The 20,307-nt window shown below is 38.3% G+C and overlaps 1 protein-coding gene across 1 annotated transcript in view; it reads left to right on the forward strand.

Annotated features, from left to right (window-relative positions):
- The window catches only part of LOC124594602 (E3 ubiquitin-protein ligase TRIM37-like), a 205,488-nt gene that overhangs the window by 120,501 nt on the left and 64,680 nt on the right, over positions 1-20,307 (forward strand). The gene's annotated exons all lie outside the window — the stretch shown is intronic.

The following is a 20,307-nucleotide window of genomic DNA, read 5'->3' on the forward strand; positions in this document are numbered from 1 at the left end:
AGTTGCAACAATCACAGACCTGCATTTTGAGTGTCTTCGTCATCCACCATACTCACCAGACCTTGCCCCGAGTGATTTCCATATATTTGGACCACTCAAACATGCCATGGGAGGAAAGAAGTTTCGTTCTGATGAAGAGGTACGCCACGCAGTGCATAAGTGGTTGCGCAGACTACCAAAAGAATTTTTTTCTAAAGGAATTTATGCACTTTGTAAGTGCTGGAGGTTTTGCAGCGAGTGTGGAGGAGATTATGTTGAAAAGTGATACAGCTTTGTACCACTTCTGCACAATAAATAATATTTAAAAAAATATTTAAGGTTTTCATTATTGTTTTGGAGAACAGATGTGCAAATGGACGATGATTGTTGCAACCATAGAAGAAAAAGATTTAAATGATCCTTATTTACGGGGAATGTAGGAGAAATCTTGAGGCTGCTGTTGCCTTGTAACCCAAGAGTTTTCCAGAGGAAGCTCCCTTTCAATTGTTCTTTTACAGGGTTGTGGATGACTTTATATCTGATGGCAACAGGAAACAAACATGTTGCAGGAGAAGCTAATGAAATAGTTGTACTAGCAGGCGTGCACCACAAGCCACAGATAAGAGCCTGGCAATTACACTGCAATTCTGGTATGTCTGTAAGTAGTTATTGCCGTAGTACTGCATCATGTAAGTATCTTCTGTACCATGTGTCACTGCATCATTAACTTAATATTGCCGATTTCCATAATAGGGTAGTGTTTTGTTTATGGGCACGTCAAAAAATCCAAACAACCCCCATGTTCTTTGGTGAGGTACTATTTTCTGATAAGCCTACATTCACAAACTGTAGTAGTTATTAACCAGCATAACATGCACTGCTGGAGTGTAGACAATCCCCATTGGTTATGGCAAGCTGACCATCAACATCCCTGGTCAGTTAACATATGGTATGGCATCATGGGGAACAAACTCAGTGGTCAGTATTTTATTGATGGCACATTGAATGGATGCAAAAATAAAACGTTTTTGGAATAGAAACTACCGGTACTCAACATCCTTGATTGGTTAACATATGGTATGGCATCACGGGGAACAAACTCAGCTGTCAGTACTTTATTGATGGCACATTGAATGGATGCAAATATAAAACGTTTTTGGAATAGGAACTACCGGTACCACTGCAGAATGTTGCTGACTACCAGTCAACATGGCGTCCGGTACAGTTGTTTATAGTGAGAAAGTGAACAAAAGTTATAGTTGTGTGGTGAAAAACGGAACATACGTAAATTATAACAGTGAAATAGTGAAGCTAAATGAACGTGTATCAAGCCTGCAATTAATTGTAGATGTACTAAGGCGGGACATTGCGCATTTAGAAAATGAAAATGCCGAACTGAAAAAGGCGCGTAATATCCCGATCGCCAAAGCAAGTAAAACACGGAACTGGGAGCACAGGACTAGCATGATCACGGAAGAAAGAAGCGAAAAGGTGATAAATACAACGAATGGAACGAACCGCGGCAATAAAAGCAGTTTCAGTGTCCTACCTCAATAAACGAGTGCTCTGAAGTGGATATAGGCCTAAAGGCGGAAACAACAAGGCAACATATGTTTACTAGGCCAAAAAAGGTTGGTCGTGTGAAACTCAGTGACTGTAGAATTACTGTGGTAACAAAAAACCGTTTTCATGCACTAGATTCAGATATAAATGTGGAATCCACGGAAAACTGTGACGACAACAACACGCCGAATCTACATAGTGACAAGCACATGAGCAGAAACGTCCGCAATAAACGTGAAGACAAACTCAAAGTGAAAATATTCTCTGATAGCCAAGGACGTGAGATTGCAAAAATACTACGTTACAGTCACTGTATACAAGCAACTAGTATTGTCAAACCAGGTGCACCCATCCAAGAACTCGTTAGAAACATAGAAACTGAAAATGATCGTCATATTGTCGTCATAGCAGGAGCCAATAATGTATATAAAAACGACTTCCACAGTGCAACACGAAACCTTAAGGCAATACAAAATTCAACAGGAGAGAAATCAGTTTTTGTAGTCGGAATTCCACATAGGCATGACCTTTCGGAATGGTCATGTGTGAACGTGGAAATCATAAAAGCAAACAGGCAATACTCAAAGATTTGCATGGCCTACCAAAATGCATATTTTATAAGTATGGACTCCTTGCAAAGAGACTGTTACACGAGACATGGCATGCACCTTAATAACAGAGGCAAGAAGATTCTGTGCCAAAACATCAGCATGATACTGAAAGCATCTGACAACCAAGAAGTAATTGCTGCTCTTCCAGTTCCTTGCTTGACGCAAGCAGAGCCTGAAGAAATGGTTACTTCTATTGCAGCAGTAGAAGTAGAGGTGGAAGCAGCAATTGTACCTACACACACAACAAACGCTGCAGCAGCAGTACCTACCACACTTCATCTACAGGATTCAACAGCAGCAGAAGATGAAGCAACATCCAAATCTCCACTGTCACCAGTTGCCACAACAATGCCTACAGCAGCAGCAGCAGCAGCAGTACCTATCACACTTCACCAGCAAGATTCAACAGCAGCAGAAGAAGCAGCATCCACCTTATCTCCTCAGTCACCAGATGCCACAACAGTGCCTCCAGACACCATAACAGCAGTTACATCAATTCCTCTAGTAGCAGCTTCATCTACAATATCATCACAAGGAGGGAAGAGTAGGTATACAACAGTAGATGTGCTACCACTCCAAGTGAACAATTTTTTAGTAAAAGGCAACAAGAGACAGAAATCCAAAAGATAAGCCCTGAAAAACGTTTGAAAACCAATCACCATAATGTTCAGTGTGTAAGCAATAAAAGCATGGATCTTAAAATATGTTACCTTAACGTTCAAGGACTGAAAGATAAAGAACTTATCATAAATGAGTTTGGTCTTGATAACCAGTTTGATATTTTTTGTCTGGGTGAACACTGGGCTAATGAGAATGAACTTGCAGTTGCCAAATTTGACAATTTTAGTATAGTAAATAGCTACTGTAGGAAAAAGCACATTAGAGGTGGTGTGGCAATTTATTCCAACCAGTCACTCAATTGTACAATAACCAAACTAGACCTAAATTCCTTGTGTGATGAACAGCACTTTGAAGTTACGGGTATAATCATTAATAGTCATAAGCTAATAGTAGTATCCACGTACAGATCACCAAAAGGGAAGCATTAACATATTTTTAGAAAAAATGGACATGCTATTGAGTAAATTAAGTAATATTAAATGGCTACATTATGATATTGCAATAGGAGGTGATTTGAATGCTGATTTTGATGTTACTATATGTAAGGGTCGTGTTGCAGATCTGGAAAACTTACTAAGACAATACAATTTACATCATGTTAATAACAGGCCCACAAGAAACAAAGCATGTTTAGATAACATCTTTGTAAACTTCAAGACCACTGAAAACACATGCAAAGTTGTAGTGTTCCCATTCTCTGACCATGACTCCGTATCTCTAAATTATGCAAGTAAAATTCCCCTCAATAGGAGCAATGCAAACAGACCTGTCCCAACAGTTGTGATTACCAGACCCATAACTGAGGATAAAATTAACACATTTCGTAATTCCCTTGCTGACAGATCCTGGTTTGGCCATTGTAGTGTCGATGGACATTACACATCAAGTAATGACCTACCAGCCAAAATAATATTTGATAGATTTTTTAATGCATTCTTGACCCTATTTAACCATAGTATTCCCATAAAGAAAATCAAAATAATGGACAGCAGCCACAAATCCAGATCTCAAAACAGACAAAATATATGGTACACTAAACAGCTGAAAGATCTAAAGAAACAAGTTTTGTTACTGTACAACATATACAATAGTATGAAGTCTGACTGTGCCAAATCAGCCTATGTGGAATGCAGGAATGAATACAAAAAAGCCATCCTGCAAGCCAAAAAAACCTACAATGCCAACAGCATACATATTTCCACCAATAAATGCAAAACCGCTTGGAAAGTAATTAACAGTGCTGCCAGAGATACTAAAAAAGACCAAATTAATATCCCACCACAAACACTCAATGAGTTTTTTATTAATTCAGTGAAAGAAATAGGAGACACAATTATCAAACCAGACATTAGTCCATCAGAGTTACTCTCCCAAAATTGGGGTAGACAGTCACTAAATACAAGCATGGTAACATTCTCCGAAGTATCGCCTAGATATGTACAAGGGGTCATAAAACAACTGAAATCATCTGATAGCTTACAAATATATGGCATATCATGCAACCTGCTAAAAAAGTGTGTGACCGCATTCTCTACCCCTTAACCCATTGCATACACAAGTGCTTACTTGAGGGATATTTTCCTGATGAGTTAAAACTGTCTAGGATCGTCCCAGTTATACAAAAGGGGAGATAAAGACTCTCCATCTAGCTACAGGCCTATTTCAATAGTACCCCGCATTCTCCAAGGTAATAGAATGCATCATGTACCAACAATTATCATCTCACTTTGAGAATCTAGGAATAATTAATGATACACAATACGGGTTTAGGAAGAATCTGTCGACCATTGATGCAATCAACACGGTAGTCAGTTACATCCTCAAAGTTTTTGAGAACAAAGGCTTTGCTCAGGTCTCATTCTGTGACCTAAGCAAGGCCTTCGACTGTGTTGAGCACATGCCACTACTAGAGAAACTAGAATTCTACGGCATCAAAGAAAACAGTCTCAGACTATTAAAAGCTTATCTCAACAACCGTCAACAGGTAGTTTGTGTTGGTAAGGAAATGTCAAACATAGAAAATGTTAAAGTAGGTGTGCCTCAGGGATCTGTACTGGGGCCCTTCCTGTTTCTGATAATGATCAATGACCTCCACTCGTTTATTAGATCCACCATTGTATTGTATGCAGATGATACGACTTTTCTCCATAGCAGTAACAGTCTTAATGATCTTAAAACCTGTGCTGAAAATACACTCACTCATGCAGCATATTGGTTCAGAGCAAATGGTTTCCTGCTAAATGAAAATAAAACTCAGCAGATAATCTTCACCCTAAGAGACAAGCCACTATCTGATGACCCTAGTTCTGTTAAATTCCTGGGAGTTAATTTAGACAAAAAGTTATCCTGGGGCCAACATGTAAACTATATTAGTAGTAAACTATCGAGAGTAATTTATTTATTAAAACAACTCAGAAATTGTGTACCTGAAACATACATCAGATCATCTTATTTTGCATTTTTCCAGAGTATAATATCCTATGGCATTATCTTGTGGGGTAACTGTAGTCATATACATGACATCCTATTATTGCAGAAGAAAGCCATTAGGATAATTACAAATTCTTCACGTAAGGCTCACTGCAAACCCTTATTTACTAAACAAAAAATTATGACTGTAATAAACCTCTATATATACAATGTCTTAATCTTTACGAAGAAGAACCTACAAGATGTGAAACGTAGAGAAAATGTACATTGTTACAACACAAGAAGCATCAAACACATATACACGCCTTACCACAGACTATCAAAATCAATAAATAGCTATGAAGTCACAGGGCACAAGCTATTTAATAAGCTGCCACATGCCATACAGGATCTTCCTGAACATACATTCAAAGAAAGACTGCATGAATGGTTTATTGCCCACCCGTTCTATGATATCAATGAATTCTTCAACTGTAAAATGCAGTAATCCAACAGATGACCCACTGTACATTTATTGTAATATAAGCTAAAATATTTCAGTAGTCAATACCTTATCACACTGTATTATAAATTGTAACTTCATTTGACGTTGTCAATTGCTGTAATGGCCTAAAGGCAATAAAATCTTTATTATTATTATGTGGCCATTTGAGAACATACATGGTTTGAGCATGACGACTGCCCAGCACATTATGCTAATGAAGCACGGGAAGTATTAGACCATGTTAACATTGGTCGGTGGATCAGCAGAGGTTGCCTTATTAACTGGCCCATTAGGTAGCCAGATTTCTTTCTGTGAGGATATATAAAAGAAAAGGTGTACCAGCAGGCCTTGAAGACATTGTCGACCACATCAGAAATGCCTACGCTGATATTCCCACAGATTTGCTTGTGTCCTGTGTACGGTCATAGACCACTAATTGTATTGAAGTTGACAGTATTACGTTTGAACACTTACCCTAATTGGAAAAGTAGAGTAACATTTGCCTCAAGCCACGACTATAGTGGCATGTGAAGTACTCCCCTATTTGAAATGTTGGAGGAATACAATGTTACAAATGGGGTTTCCAATTACAAGTTACACAATATTGGCCTGCCCTACCCTCGCAACATGGAGGTGAGGTCCCACACAACATTGGTCATTCAAGGGCCATTGAGTAGCATGTCGTAAATTACAATCGTGTACCCATTTCTATTCCTCCAATTACAGTGCCACCTGTGGCGAAATGAAGAAAATGCTTCAGACCAAACATTTGTAGATTTTTCTGTTGAATTATAATCTGCAATTAAAAAAGGGGCTTCATTAAAGATTTCAAAGTTGCCCTCTCATGGGATGGATTGTGGGTCAAGTCTGGTTTCATTAGATGTCCCCCCTCTGTACCCCTCCAATACAAACAAGACGAACAAATTGGAGTTATAACATTTTTTTTAATCCGATGTGTAGTTTTTGAGATTTTTCAATGTTTCCAGTTAAAATGAACACCTTGTGTATCTCTCTCCCTCCCTGTATCTCTCTCTCTCTGGGAAGAATATGTGCTATACCTCCTTAAGAAAAGCTTTTCTTGCTTAATTTTGTAGGGTGAATACTATATGTATTAAGGCCTCCCAAAAGCAAAATTAAAAAATAAATTTGTTTTCAGAATAAATTAAAACCATGAGTCCTTTTAAAGTCCTCTATAACGAATCGAATCCCCCCTTTGACAAAATCCTGACTATGTCCTTGCTCGCACAATGAATGATGGGAAGTGAACACAGCAAATCATAGAAAGCGAATCAGATTTTCCTCAGAAATATTATTTGGCTTGAAAATAAATTTACCTTTTACAGTGTATCTGAAATGGGACAATATTTCTGATAATGAAAATCTTGTAAATTGATACATTCAAAAGTGATAGCCAAATAAGCATTACAACCAACAACCTGAATACAATAAATTGTCAGTATACTGTCCTTAACCAAAGACAATACTCATTTGTAAATAATATCAGCTGGTATTTGCTTCTATTAAGTCATAGCTGAACCACTTTGTAGTAATTTTCAGCAAAATAAGAAGTACAAGAGGGTTATTGCAAAGACAAATATGTATCTCAACATATGCTTCAGATCAGTATATTATGCCAGTCATATTATTGCGTTGTCATTTGTTTCCTTCGACAATTCTCAAATTTTCACATTTCAGCTAACATACGCATCAGGTTATGCTGCAGGTGACACCATAAGCACACATAGTTTTCTTGCCTTTCATGACCAACTAGTGCCTTTCAACCTAACCTAGACCTTGGACTAAGCTTTAAAATAGTCTGTCACCATAGACATGTATTTCACTGTAATATTCATTGACTTTGGCAACTCACAACCAGATCATACATTCCTACCTAACCTAGACCTTGAGCTACTGTTCAGACCAGTCTGTCACCACAGACACGTTTTTCGCTGTCACATTCATTGGCTTCACCAACTCATAACCAAACCTTTTCGTTACAACCTAACTTAGACATCAAAGACAGACTTCTGTTTACAATAACGACAAAAGGTTGAGAAATTGGTTTCTCCATAAAACAATGAGATTATGACCAGTATAATGTAATGCCATACAGAAATTTAATTCAAAATACACACCAAAACGTGATGTCGCAGCAGCATTATGTCATTGGCCAAAGCTAACAACTCATATTAAACCTTCCTCTTGACCCTCACTTTGGAACAGAAGCTTAAATGACTGCTACATATAAGGGACTCAACAACTCTAATCGTCAAAGTTCTTAATATTTTCAAATGTACTGCTCATAGGACATGAGGAGTTGACCAAGCTTGCCTGTTCCAATTCTGTAGTTTCTGCTTAGTGCTGGTTATTGATCATGGATCTTTGGGACTGTAATACACGAAGACAATGGATACAGTCCAGCGTGAGTGAATTTATGTTGACCATGGACATGTTTAGAGTGGTTCGTTAGCTGCCACATCGTATCTGGTGACAATGGTGACAATTTCTCATAGTGTGGTAAGTATATTAAATCTCTTCAGTAGTTCAGGCACTTGTATGCACCCATGGAGTGACTTTTTCAATAATAATTCATGAGAAAAGAGATAATTTTGGACCTTTGCAGAGAACGATATTTTACAAACAGATGTGATAACATAAATATTTTATGCCAAAGTTGAATTAAATTGCTGCCTTGGCATCTGAAGAAGCCCAGAATTGCTTATAATTCAACTAATTTTATGAAAGAGTGCTTTCCAAATGTAATTTTCAGATTTTGCTTTGGCAGTACAGTGTCTGAAAAAAAAAGAATCAGCACTCAGAAGACATGGTAGGAAGTCAGTGTAACTTCATACACCATCGGCGAGTATACAAATGATTTAGAGTTGCAGTTCTCTATGACAGGAAGAATGACCACCAAAGCGCACTAGTGTTGTTCATATTTCTGTTGGTACCTGTTCATGTTTACTTTCGGTCCCAGACTTGGTAGGCTATATGAAAGCCATGAGCATGTCCTAATTTAAGTATGATAACAGTGTAGTATGTGGAGACGTAATGTTCTTGTGTGAGGCAGCTTTATTAGCACCTGACAGAGTTTGAAAGAGGCCTCATTGTGCATTTCCATTTGACTGGCCAGTCAAATTGTGTAATATCTAGACTTGGTGGATACTTGGGTGTGACAGTAGCTTGATGTTGGACTATATGGGGACATAAAGCCAAGCATAAGCATTATCAAGATTCCAATCGAACCTGTGTGACCGACACAAGGGTGGATCTCTGTATCGTGCACCGTGTATATATTGTAACCCTTTCACATCTCTGCCTGCCTTACAACTGCAAGTAATGACCTCCCTTCAACATCCTACGTCATCCTGCACCATTGGTTGAAGATCAGCAGTACCCAGACTAGGGAATTACAACTAGGGAATTATCATTCCATGAGTAGGCTGCCAATAACATAACAAGAGAAATGGCTGCATTTGGTGTGTAATGCCATGACCGAAAAGTATGGACTGCCCTGGTGACCATCATCAACAAATACGGTGGCAACCTTGAGTGAGAACCCATCCTCCAGTGCTTTGGAGAAATAATGTTGGTACTCCTGGCATCGTTGGTGAAACTCATCAGGTATGACTTCAGGTCATGGCTGGTAGTGATTGAGGGAACTCTGACATCACAGACATCTTGCATCCTCATGTGACAGTACTGTGGTGTCATTTTTCAGAATAAAAATGCTTGTCAACATACAGCAATTGTCTCTGTGAACCTTATGCATGATGTTGAGATACTCCCATGGCCATCAGGATCCACATATCTATCCCCCACAGATCATGTGTGGGATCAACTCAGAGTCAACTATGTCCCAGTGCCAATATTCCACACATCAAGGACCAGTTACAACAGTTCTGGGTGACATTGCCTCGGGAGAGGATACAATGGCTTCAAGAACACTCTTCCCAACTGAATCAGGCATGCATCCTTCCAGAAGGAGGTGCATCATTATGATAAATGGGCCCATACTGCAAAGTTCTTTGTAAATTTGAATTGCTATTATAATTATTGAAATAACATCACATACCCTCTCAACGCTTGAAGTTTCATTTTTTTTTCTCCTTCTCTTTGGGGTTGCTTCACTTTTTTTGTCAGTCAGTATGCTTTAGGTGAGCATCACAACTTTAAGATTACAGATTAGATTAGATTATTACTTGTTCCACAGATTATGAATATGACACTTCTTAGTGATGTAGAATGTGTCAGTCAAACAAAAGGTTTCTTTAGATGAAATAATGCAAGTATTTTTTTTTAATAATTGTAAAATGTTAATGAATAATTAAAAAGTCATCAGTTGGGTAGGAGAAGTTGTTATGCCCTTTACTGTATAACCTGCTTTTTTTTTTTTTTTTTTTTTCTTTTTTTTTTTTTTTTTTTTTTTTTTTTTTTTTTTTTTTTTTTTTTTTTTTAATTGAATTGAATTAGAGTCTGTTCACAGAGAACCATTTAATAATTTTCTGAAAGATTATTTACAGTTTCCTCAGCTAATTCTTGTTTGTTGTTACTATACTTGTATCATCAGCAAAAGAACTAACATTGCGTCTTCCTGAATAGGTTGTGGCAAGGTATTAATATGTATTGCAAACAATAATGGATTCAAGACTGAACACTGTGGGACCCCAAACTTGATATCTCCGCAGTTTGAGGAATCTGCAGATTTTTGTGCTGTATGTGAACACTTTATTTGAACCTTCTCCACTCTTCCAGTTAAGTACGAATTAAACCTGTGCACTGTTCCACTCATGCCACAGTACCTAAACTTATTTAGAAGAATTTCATTATTTTCACACTCAAAACCTGTGAGAGATCACTAAAAATCTCCATGGGTGGTATTCAGTTATTCAGAGCATTTAATATTTGATCAGTGAAGCATATACGGCGTTTTTTGTTGAAATGTTTTTTGAAATCCAAATTGACATTTTGTTGGTTACACTCAGGACTTTAACAAAAAAAAACATGTTGAAGGAATTATCTGAATGAGACAGGAATTAATATGTGTGATGTACATGTAAAGGCTAACAAATGATTCCAATTGCAGAAAAAGTAGATGATATATTCAAGAGAAAGAGCTTCACAAATTGGGCAAGGCAATAACACACGGGTCCACCTTATGCAAGCAGTTGTTCAGCTTGGCATTGATTGATAGAGTAGTTGTATGTTCTCCTGAGAGATATTGTGCCAGATTCTGTCCAATTGGCACATTAGATCAGCAAAATCCCTAGCTGGTTGCAGGGCCCTGCCCGTAATGCTACAAATATTCTCAGCTTGGGAAAGATCAGTGACCTTACTGTCCAAAGTAGGATTTGGAAAGCACACAGTTTTTTTTTCTTTTTTTACTCCTCATTCTTCTGACTGGTTTGATGCAGCCTGCAATGGATTCCTCTTCTCTGCCAACCTCTTCACCTCAGAGCTCAGAGTAGCACTTGCTACCTATATTGTTAATTATTTGCTGGATGGATTCCCATCTATGTCATCCTGTACAGTTCCCTCTCATACCACCGAAGTTATTCAGTGATGTCTTAACAGATGCCCTACCGTACTGTTCCTTCTTGTCAGCTTTTTCCATATATTCCTTTCCTTGTCAATTCTCTAGAGAACATCCATATTCCTTATCTTATTGGTGCATGTGATTTTCAACATTCTGCTGTAGCACCACATTGCAAATTCTTTGATTCACTTTACTGTTCCAGTTTTCCCACAGTCCATGTTTCACCACCATACAATGTTGTGCTCCATACATACATTCTCACGTTTCTTCCTCAAATTAAGGCTTATGTTTGATACTAGTAGACTTCACTTGGGCAGGAATGTTCTTTTGCCAGTGCTAGTCTGCTTTTTGTGCCCTCCTTGCTCCATCCATCATGGGTTATTGTGCTGCCTCGGTAGCGGAATTCCTTAACTTCATCTACTTCGTGACGATCAGTTCAGATGTTAAGGTTCTCGCTGTTCACATTTCTGCTACTTCTCATTACTTTCATCTTTCTCCAATTTGCTCTTAATCCATATTCTGTGCTCATTAGACTTTTCATTCCATTCAGCAGATCATGTGATTCTTTTTCACTTTCACAGAGGATAACAAAGTGAATCTTATCATTGACATCTTTCCCCTTGAATTTTAATTTCACTCTCACATCTTTCTTTTATTTTCGTCATCACTTCTTCGATGTATAGGCTGAGCAGTAGGGGTGAAAGACTATATTTCTGTCTTATATCCTTTTTAATCCAAGTACTTATTCTTGGCCTTCCAGTCATATTGTTCCCATTTGTCTTTTGTACATGCAGTACATTACCCATCTTTTCCTATATCTTATGCCTGTTTTTCTTAGAATTTCGGACATCTTGCACATTTGTCTTTGTTGAATACTTTTTCCAGGTCAACAAATCTTATGAATATGTTTTGATTTTGCTTTAGTCTCCTTCCATTATCAACAGCAACATTAGAATTGCCTCTCTGGTGCCTTTACCTTTTCTAAAGCCAAACTTATTGTCATCTATAACAGCTTCAATTTTATTTTCCATTTTTCTATGGATTATTCTTGTCAGCAACTTGGATGCATGAGCTATGAAGCTGACTGTGCAGTAATTCTTGTACTTGTTGGCTCTTGCTGTCTTTGGAATTGTGTGGATGATATTTTTCTGAAAGACAGATGGTATATCACCATACTCATACATTCTACACTCATATTTCAAGACTCTTGCTCCAGACTTTTCTTCTTTAATTATTGACCAACTTACCTAATGTTTTCTTTACCACTTATTTGCCGGCTAGTATTTTCCTGTAATACTGTCTCGACGTTTTTTTTTTTTTTCTCTTTACATATACCAAGTTATAGTTTTTGGCAATGAATGTATAAACGGCAATTGTTTTATTTGTATTTAATCATGGTAACAGCGGCTGTATTATTATGGCGTTTCACGGTATTGGGATTTTGAACAGGCATGTAACGATGTTAGCTGCTGAAAGCGATGGCTCGTCTTTCGTGTGATCGATTGCTGGCTTGGTCATCTCACCTCGCCTCCTCAGCTCGCAGCGATGTCTCTTCCCACTTCATCCAGTCACTGGATCGCTTCGCATTGACCAGCTGACGCCATGGTGACTCCTATTCTGTCCCATCCTTCCTTGCCACTCCAGTCCCAGTCAGGCAGAACGCAGAATGCTTTCAAAGATCCCTAGACCTTGTTGTGAGTGCTTGCAGCCTTACGTCAGTGGGTGTTTAAATGTTGTACAGTATATTCAGAGTTTTGAATAAAAACAATGTAAAAGTTGATGCATCACTCGTCGAGAAAACATGACACCGACTACAGCTAAGTATAAACTTCACTTTGTAATGGTTCTCCTAAATTGCTGCAGCTATGATCACGAAATAAAAACTAAATAGTGTTATTGGAAAACAGCTTATGGAAAGTTTAGGGGTTTTATACTTCCGAGCACTTTAGGAAACGAAATCCAGCAAAAAACAACGCGTTTTGGAAAGATCTTTGATTTGCGTCGGCATTTGGACTGTATGTTTGCGTAATACGAAAGTATATGTATGAAATACATCAAATACAGCAGTTTAGTTTCCAAAGCATTCTTAGGTTCCTGCCTAACCACGCCCTTCGAGAAAAAGCAGCAAAAAATTGTTAATGCCTAATATTATATGTGAAAGTTCAGCTTTTCGTGAAGATATAGTGTACTTACATTACTTTAACCCATTAACCTTTTGTCTTTGTATGGTCATGCTACTTAACAATGATGCTGCTAATGGTTGAGTACATAACACGTATTATGCACTGATCGAGGCCCACGAGAAAGACAGGCCGTGGCGCACATGTCACGAAGAACTGCCTGAGCTCGCTCGTTCCTGTAACTCGGCGGGCAAAATGCTAATTTAAATCTGTTAACTCGCAACCGGGTGCATGCATACCAACGAGAATTTCATCTTGTACTGGAATCCGTTATTATGAAGTCTTACTGATTACTGTTCGTACAACACAATTTAAAATCAATTCTCAATAGAAATGGTATAACCGCTCGTTTACAGCATTTAGTCTCTTCTTCGTAACAGTTCTCCTTTCATAGAAGATGTGGTGCCTTACGCAATTAATAATCATTTTGGTATGATTTTAATTGCCAAATTAGAGCCTGTTAGTAGGCCTACGGACTTCCTATCATTGTAGGACTAATAATAGTGGATTCCAGTAGTCGATGCAATTCTCGTTCGTACATACACATTTAGTTACGTTAACCGGTGTAGAAACGCACTTTGCTGAGTTGAGCGAGCTCGGCCTACGTTCGTAACGTAAGCGCCGTGGCCTGTCTTTCTCGTAGGCCTCGTGCTCTGAATAATTGCTGTCATTCGCTAGCGAGATCACGTGTTACGCGACATGAGCTATGACTGGTGACAAAAGTGCATCGCTCACCGCAATCTCTATTTTAAGGCTTCGGAAGCTACCGTGCTGTAACTTCTGGAATTTGTGTATATACTTTCGCAATACGAAAATAAAATCTGTCTATATTGTCTCGCATCAAACATCTTTCCAAACACATTGTTTTTCCTGTTTCCTTAAGTGCTGGGACGTCCTCAGCCGGTATAAGACGTTCACTATTCAAAGGACTGATAGGTTTTACAGCCCGAGGGAAAGTATACTGTTGCTTGTATTTTCTCCCGCTTTATACGTAATTTCATCCGGGAGAAATTGTGTTTTTAACCGGGAAATCTGGGAATTTTTTTTTTTCTTGTCCATGTAGACACCCTGTGAATACATTACTTTCTCAAAAATTTTTGATAGAGCTGTCAGAAGAGAGATTGGGCGGTAGTTGTTGAGATCCGACGTATCCCCCTTTTTATGCAATGCTTTTACAATGGCATATTTCAGTATATCGGGGAAAACACCCTGCTCCAAAGAGCTATTACATACGTGGCTGAGAATCCTACTTATCTGTGGGGAACAAGCTTTAAGTACCTTGCTGGAAATGCCATCAATTCCGTAAGAGCTTTTACTTTTCATTGAGTTTATATTTTACTGATTTCAGAGGGAGAGGTTGGTGGAAATACAGTTGTTTCAAACTGCACAGGTATGGCCTCTTCTATTAGTAGCCTTGCCTCTTCTAGTGAAGATCTAGATCCTATTTTCTCCACAACATTTAAAAAATGATTATTGAAAATATTTTCAATTTCTGATTGTTTGTTAGTACACTTGTCATTCAGTTTTATGGCACTAAAGTCTTCCTGTGCTCTTGGTTGCCCTGTTTCCCTTTCAATAATATTCCAAATTGCTTTAATTTTATTATCGGAGTTACTGATCTCAGACGTGATACACATGCTTCTGGACTTTTTAATAACTTTTCTTAGTACCGCACAATAGTTTTTATAATATTGAACAATTTCAGGGTCAGTACTCCCTCTTGCTGTTAGATACAGTTCTCTTTTACAGTTGCAAGATATTCTTATTCCTTTAGTTAGCCAAGGTTTTTTATATGTTTTCTTGGAATTATGGTTAACTATTTTCTTGGGAAAACAATTTTCAAATGCCCTTAAAAATGTATCGTGAAATAAGTTATATTTCAAGTATGCATCGGGTTCCTTATACACTTCATCCCAGTCTAGCTGCTGTAGGCTTTCCCTAAAGTATGCAATATTTATATTGTTAATTGAACGCACTGCTTTGAAATCCTGATTTGATATACTGCATGGAGCTATGTCTTGTACTGTAACTAGCTGTGCACCATGATCTGAAAGACCATTCTCAACAGGGTAAGCATTTATGTCCTTAAACTTATCTTGGTCTATAAAAAAGTTATCTATCAATGTCCTGCTGTTCTTTGTTATCCGAGTAGGAAAATCAATGACAGAGCTCAAATTGAAAGAACTGAGTAATACTACAAGGTCATTCTTCCTATTACACTCTTTCAGGGAATCAACATTGAAATCCCCACAAATGATAATTTGCTTCCCTCTGTCTGACAGATAGCACAACAAAGCATCCAAGTTTTCTAGAAATAGCTGGAAATTCCCTGAGGGGGACCTATACACTGTTACAATTATGAAAGTGCCATCATTTAGTTTTAGTTCAGTGGCACATGCTTCCATATGTTGCTCTACACAAATTTTTTTAGTTTCTAAATTTTTTACACTGTGGAAGCTTTTGACATATATATGGCAACTCCTCCTCTCATCATATTTTCTCTACTTACATGTGCAGCTAATTTGTATCCATTGATGCTAACCTTTTGCATATCAGTGACAATGTGATGCTCAGACAGGCATAGTACATCTATTACATTCTCAGGTACTATATCTTCTAAACAAAGCAGAAGCTCATTAATTTGCTTCTTCATTCCCCCAATATTTTGATGAAATATACTAACATTATTTTTCACTTTACTTTTGTGAGTATCTTGAACTTTTTAACATCTTTAGTACTTGCCTGGCTGAGTTTCCCACTGGACACTGATCTTACACTAAAAAAGAGTTTCCACCATGAGATGTAGTTCCTCCCCCCTTTAAATATCCTGCTATCAGCCCAGCCAGTTTACCCTTGGTACACTGTCATACAAGGGATTCACAGTTCTTTTCATGCCTTACAAGCAGACTTTGGGGGTAAACACTGGAAAACCTGTCAAATTCTCTTTTTATCTTCATCATTTGTCCTTGCCCTGCCTGCATGCTGCTTCAAATCTACACTTCCTGTTTCCATGAAGTTCCTATGCCATTTTCGCAATGATGGCCAAGAGTCTGGTGGTTTCCCATACTGCACTGTGAAAATTATCAGAATTTGGGTGTGTGATTTTCTTTCAACAAACCAAGCCACACACTGTACCTTTTCCTGTGTGACTCCATTTTTTTATTCATCTATGGTGCTCCTACCGCCCTGCAACAACAAAGAAAAAATTTTTTTTCAGTATATTGATCTTGTCACCTGGAAAAGAGAAGCAGTCATTCATTTCCTTGCATAGAAACTTTTCGATTTGGTGCATCAGACACACTTCACTTTGTTTCTCTAAGTTAATTACAAGTTGAATTATATGACACAGAATTCGTAGCATACCTTTTGGGACACTATAAAGGGACACCATCACTTTGAAAAGTGTTATATGAGTGTGAGAAGTCTTTCTGAGAAAAGAGTTGTTATATGTATAGTTTGTACAGAGGTGAAAAACCATAAAAATTTTCAGGTTTATTCCAAGATTACAGGTTAGAGGAACCTACCTTAGTTGTTGTGATATTTATCAGTAGTAGTGATATTTTATCAAGTTCGATATGATTCATGTGGAACAGGTGTGCTCAGCAGTAGTGTTTTTTTTAAATCGAGAAATGTAGGTCAGTCAGTCACTAATAATCTATTTATTGCAGATCTAGCAAGGTTTCAGCTACTGTGCAGCTATCACCATTGTCAGAAACATTAAAGGTGTAAGCTTTGTATGAGAGTAGATGACAATGTAACATACCAGTGAGATGCCTGTACAAAAGCCTCTACTACACTATCCACATCAGTATCTCAGTTCACACTGAGGCCACTGTTTACAATTATTACTAAGCTAATGTGGTTGTACATCATATTGGTGTGCAGAGCCCTCTTAGCTATTTTTATCAATATTTTTATCTATTGTGTTTGAAAGCTAACAATGTATGAACAAGGCCAGTAAATTCTGTAGATCAAAGGCAAAAAATATGAACATAGATTTTAAATTGCAGAAACGGGCCATAAGAATAATAATGGGAAGTAGTTGTCGGGTTCATACCCAGTGAGTACATCTACCAGTCTGTAGAGTACATCAAGGAAAGTATTACTAAATACTCCACTAATAGTTCTATACATAATCATGGAGCAGTAGGCAATTTGGGGGTGCACTTACTCAGGAAAAGCAAACAAAAACCTCAAAATAGCATTTTATATCAGGGGATAAAATTGTATAATAAATTGCCAAAGAAAGTGAGAAGGATTATTAAATACCTCTGTTTAAAAATGCTGCTAAAACATTTTTCAGAAGAAATGCATACTACACAATTAAAGGTTACTTAGAGGACTTAGAGTAGTAGACAGTAATGTACCATAAGGGGGTAATTCCAGAACCTTGTTGCATTTCAATACGTGATTATGGTTTACAGCTTTTACAAGGAAATCATGTGTCAAGATGTAAAATGATTGTAGTAATGTCTGTTGGCTTAGTTTTTCAAGTGGACAGTGGCACATATTCAAATATGGTTTTGTATTTGATGCAAGGGGCACACAACATCTTCACAGCTAAGGAGACATCAGTGGCTGTTTTAGTGTCATCAGCAGGTGTCCTCCAAGTGTGTGGCAATGAGGAACAAAACTATGTTTTATTTGCAAGTTAGCTGAAATAAATTGTATGTAAATCAAAGAACATTGAACAAAAGGGATGTACAGAATGAGGTAATGCAGCTGTTAGGACACTGATGTCATATTTGGTGGGATGGAGTTTCTCTGTCTGGCCATACTGATTTAGGTTTTCGTGAACCACTAAAACAGATGCCAGGATGGCTCCTTAATCAAGGCCATGACCTGTCCCATCCCCATGGGCTACCAGTCCTATCCTCATAAAGCATGTCATGTATGCTTTGTGTTGTACAGGGTTATTACAAATGATTGAAGCGATTTCACAGCTCTACAATAACTTTATTATTTGAGATATTTTCACAATGCTTTGCACACACATACAAAAACTCAAAAAGGTTTTTAGGCAATCACAAATGTTCGATATGTGCCCCTTTAGTGATTCGGCAGACATCAAGCCGATAATCAAGTTCCTCCCACACTCGGCGCAGCATGTCCCCATCAATGAGTTTGAAAGCATCGTTGACGCGAGCTCGCAGTTCTGGAACGTTTCTTGGTAGAGGAGGCTTAAACACTGAATCTTTCACATAACCCCACAGAAAGAAATTGCATGGGGTTCAGTCGGGAGAGTGTGGAGGCCATGACATGAATTGCTGATCATGATCTCCACCACGACCGATCCATCGGTTTTCCAATCTCCTGTTTAAGAAATGCCGAACATCATGATGGAAGTGCGGTAGAGCACCATCCTGTTGAAAGATGAAGTCGGCGCTGTCGGTCTCCAGTTGTGGCATGAGCCAATTTTCCAGCATGTCCAGGTACACGTGTCCTGTATCGTTTTTTTCGCAGTAGAAAAAGGGGCCGTAAACTGTAAACTGTGAGGTTGCACAAAACACGTTAACTTTTGGTGAATTGCGAATTTGCTGCATGAATGCGTGAGGATTCTCTACCGCCCAGATTCGCACATTGTGTCTGTTCACTTCACCATTAAGAAAAAATGTTGCTTCATCATTGAAAACAAGTTTCGCACTGAACGCATCCTCTTCCATGAGCTGTTGCAACCGCGCCGAAAATTCAAAGCGTTTGACTTTGTCATTGGGTGTCAGGGCTTGTAGCAATTGTAAACGGTAAGGCTTCTGCTTTAGCCTTTTCTGTAAGATTTTCCAAACCGTCGACTGTGGTACGTTTAGCTCCCTGCTTGCTTTATTCGTCGACTTCCGTGGGCTACGTGTGAAACTTGCCCGCACGCGTTCAACCGTTTCTTCGCTCACTGCAGGCCGACCCATTGATTTCCCCTTACAGTGGCATCCAGAAGCTTTAAACTGCGCATACCACCGCCAAATGGAGTTAGCAGTTGGTGGATCTTTGTTGAACTTCGTCCTGAAGTGTCGTTGCACTGTTATGACTGACTGATCTGAGTGCATTTCAGGCACGACATACGCTTTCTCGGCTCCTGTCGCCATTTTGTCTCACTGCGCTCTCGAGCGCTCTGGCGGCAGAAACCTGAAGTGCGGCTTCAGCCGAACAAAACTTTATGAGTTTTTCTACGTATCTGTAGTGTGTCGTGACCATATGTCAATGAATGGAGCTACAGTGAATTTATGAAATCGCTTCAATCATTTGTAATAGCCCTGTATAATTTGGCCTGTTGATTTGCAATGTATAACACTGACAAATCCTATATCTTTGTGAGATGATCCTTGGATGAATGTATAAATAAATAGATAAATAATCTAATCTACATATGTGTAGGGGGTTCTGCGCACTATTATAATGTACACTGAGGTTAGCTGTGTGATAATTATAAACAGCAGTCCCAATGTGAACTGAAATACTGACATGATAATCTAGTAGGGTCTGATGTTTTGACTTGCCTCTTACTGGTATATTACTTACCATCTACTCTTGTACAAACCTTATATAACTATGTTTTGATTCATGCATATTTCTTACTGTAATATGTTCTTAGTGTTTTTAGCACTGATGATAGTCACATAGTGCAATAACAGATTAGTAGTGAAATCTGAGAACATCTTCAGCAAACACTACAAACTTGCCTAATCTTGACATAATTATATTGAGAGACTGTTAACTATCAAAAAAATCTGTCTAAGACCAACAAACTGTAAGAATATAGTGGAAAGTGCAACTTCATCAGACAGCTCACAGGAATATTCAGTCCTTGAATATAGACAGTGAAATGTTTTGTAAAAGGAGTGATGAACAAAATATGTTGCAATCATCTGTTCACTACCAGGTGTAAATATAGACAGGTTGTAGCTATGACAA

The sequence above is a fragment of the Schistocerca americana genome, chromosome 1 (assembly GCF_021461395.2).
Source record: "Schistocerca americana isolate TAMUIC-IGC-003095 chromosome 1, iqSchAmer2.1, whole genome shotgun sequence".
NCBI lineage: Eukaryota > Metazoa > Arthropoda > Insecta > Orthoptera > Acrididae > Schistocerca > Schistocerca americana.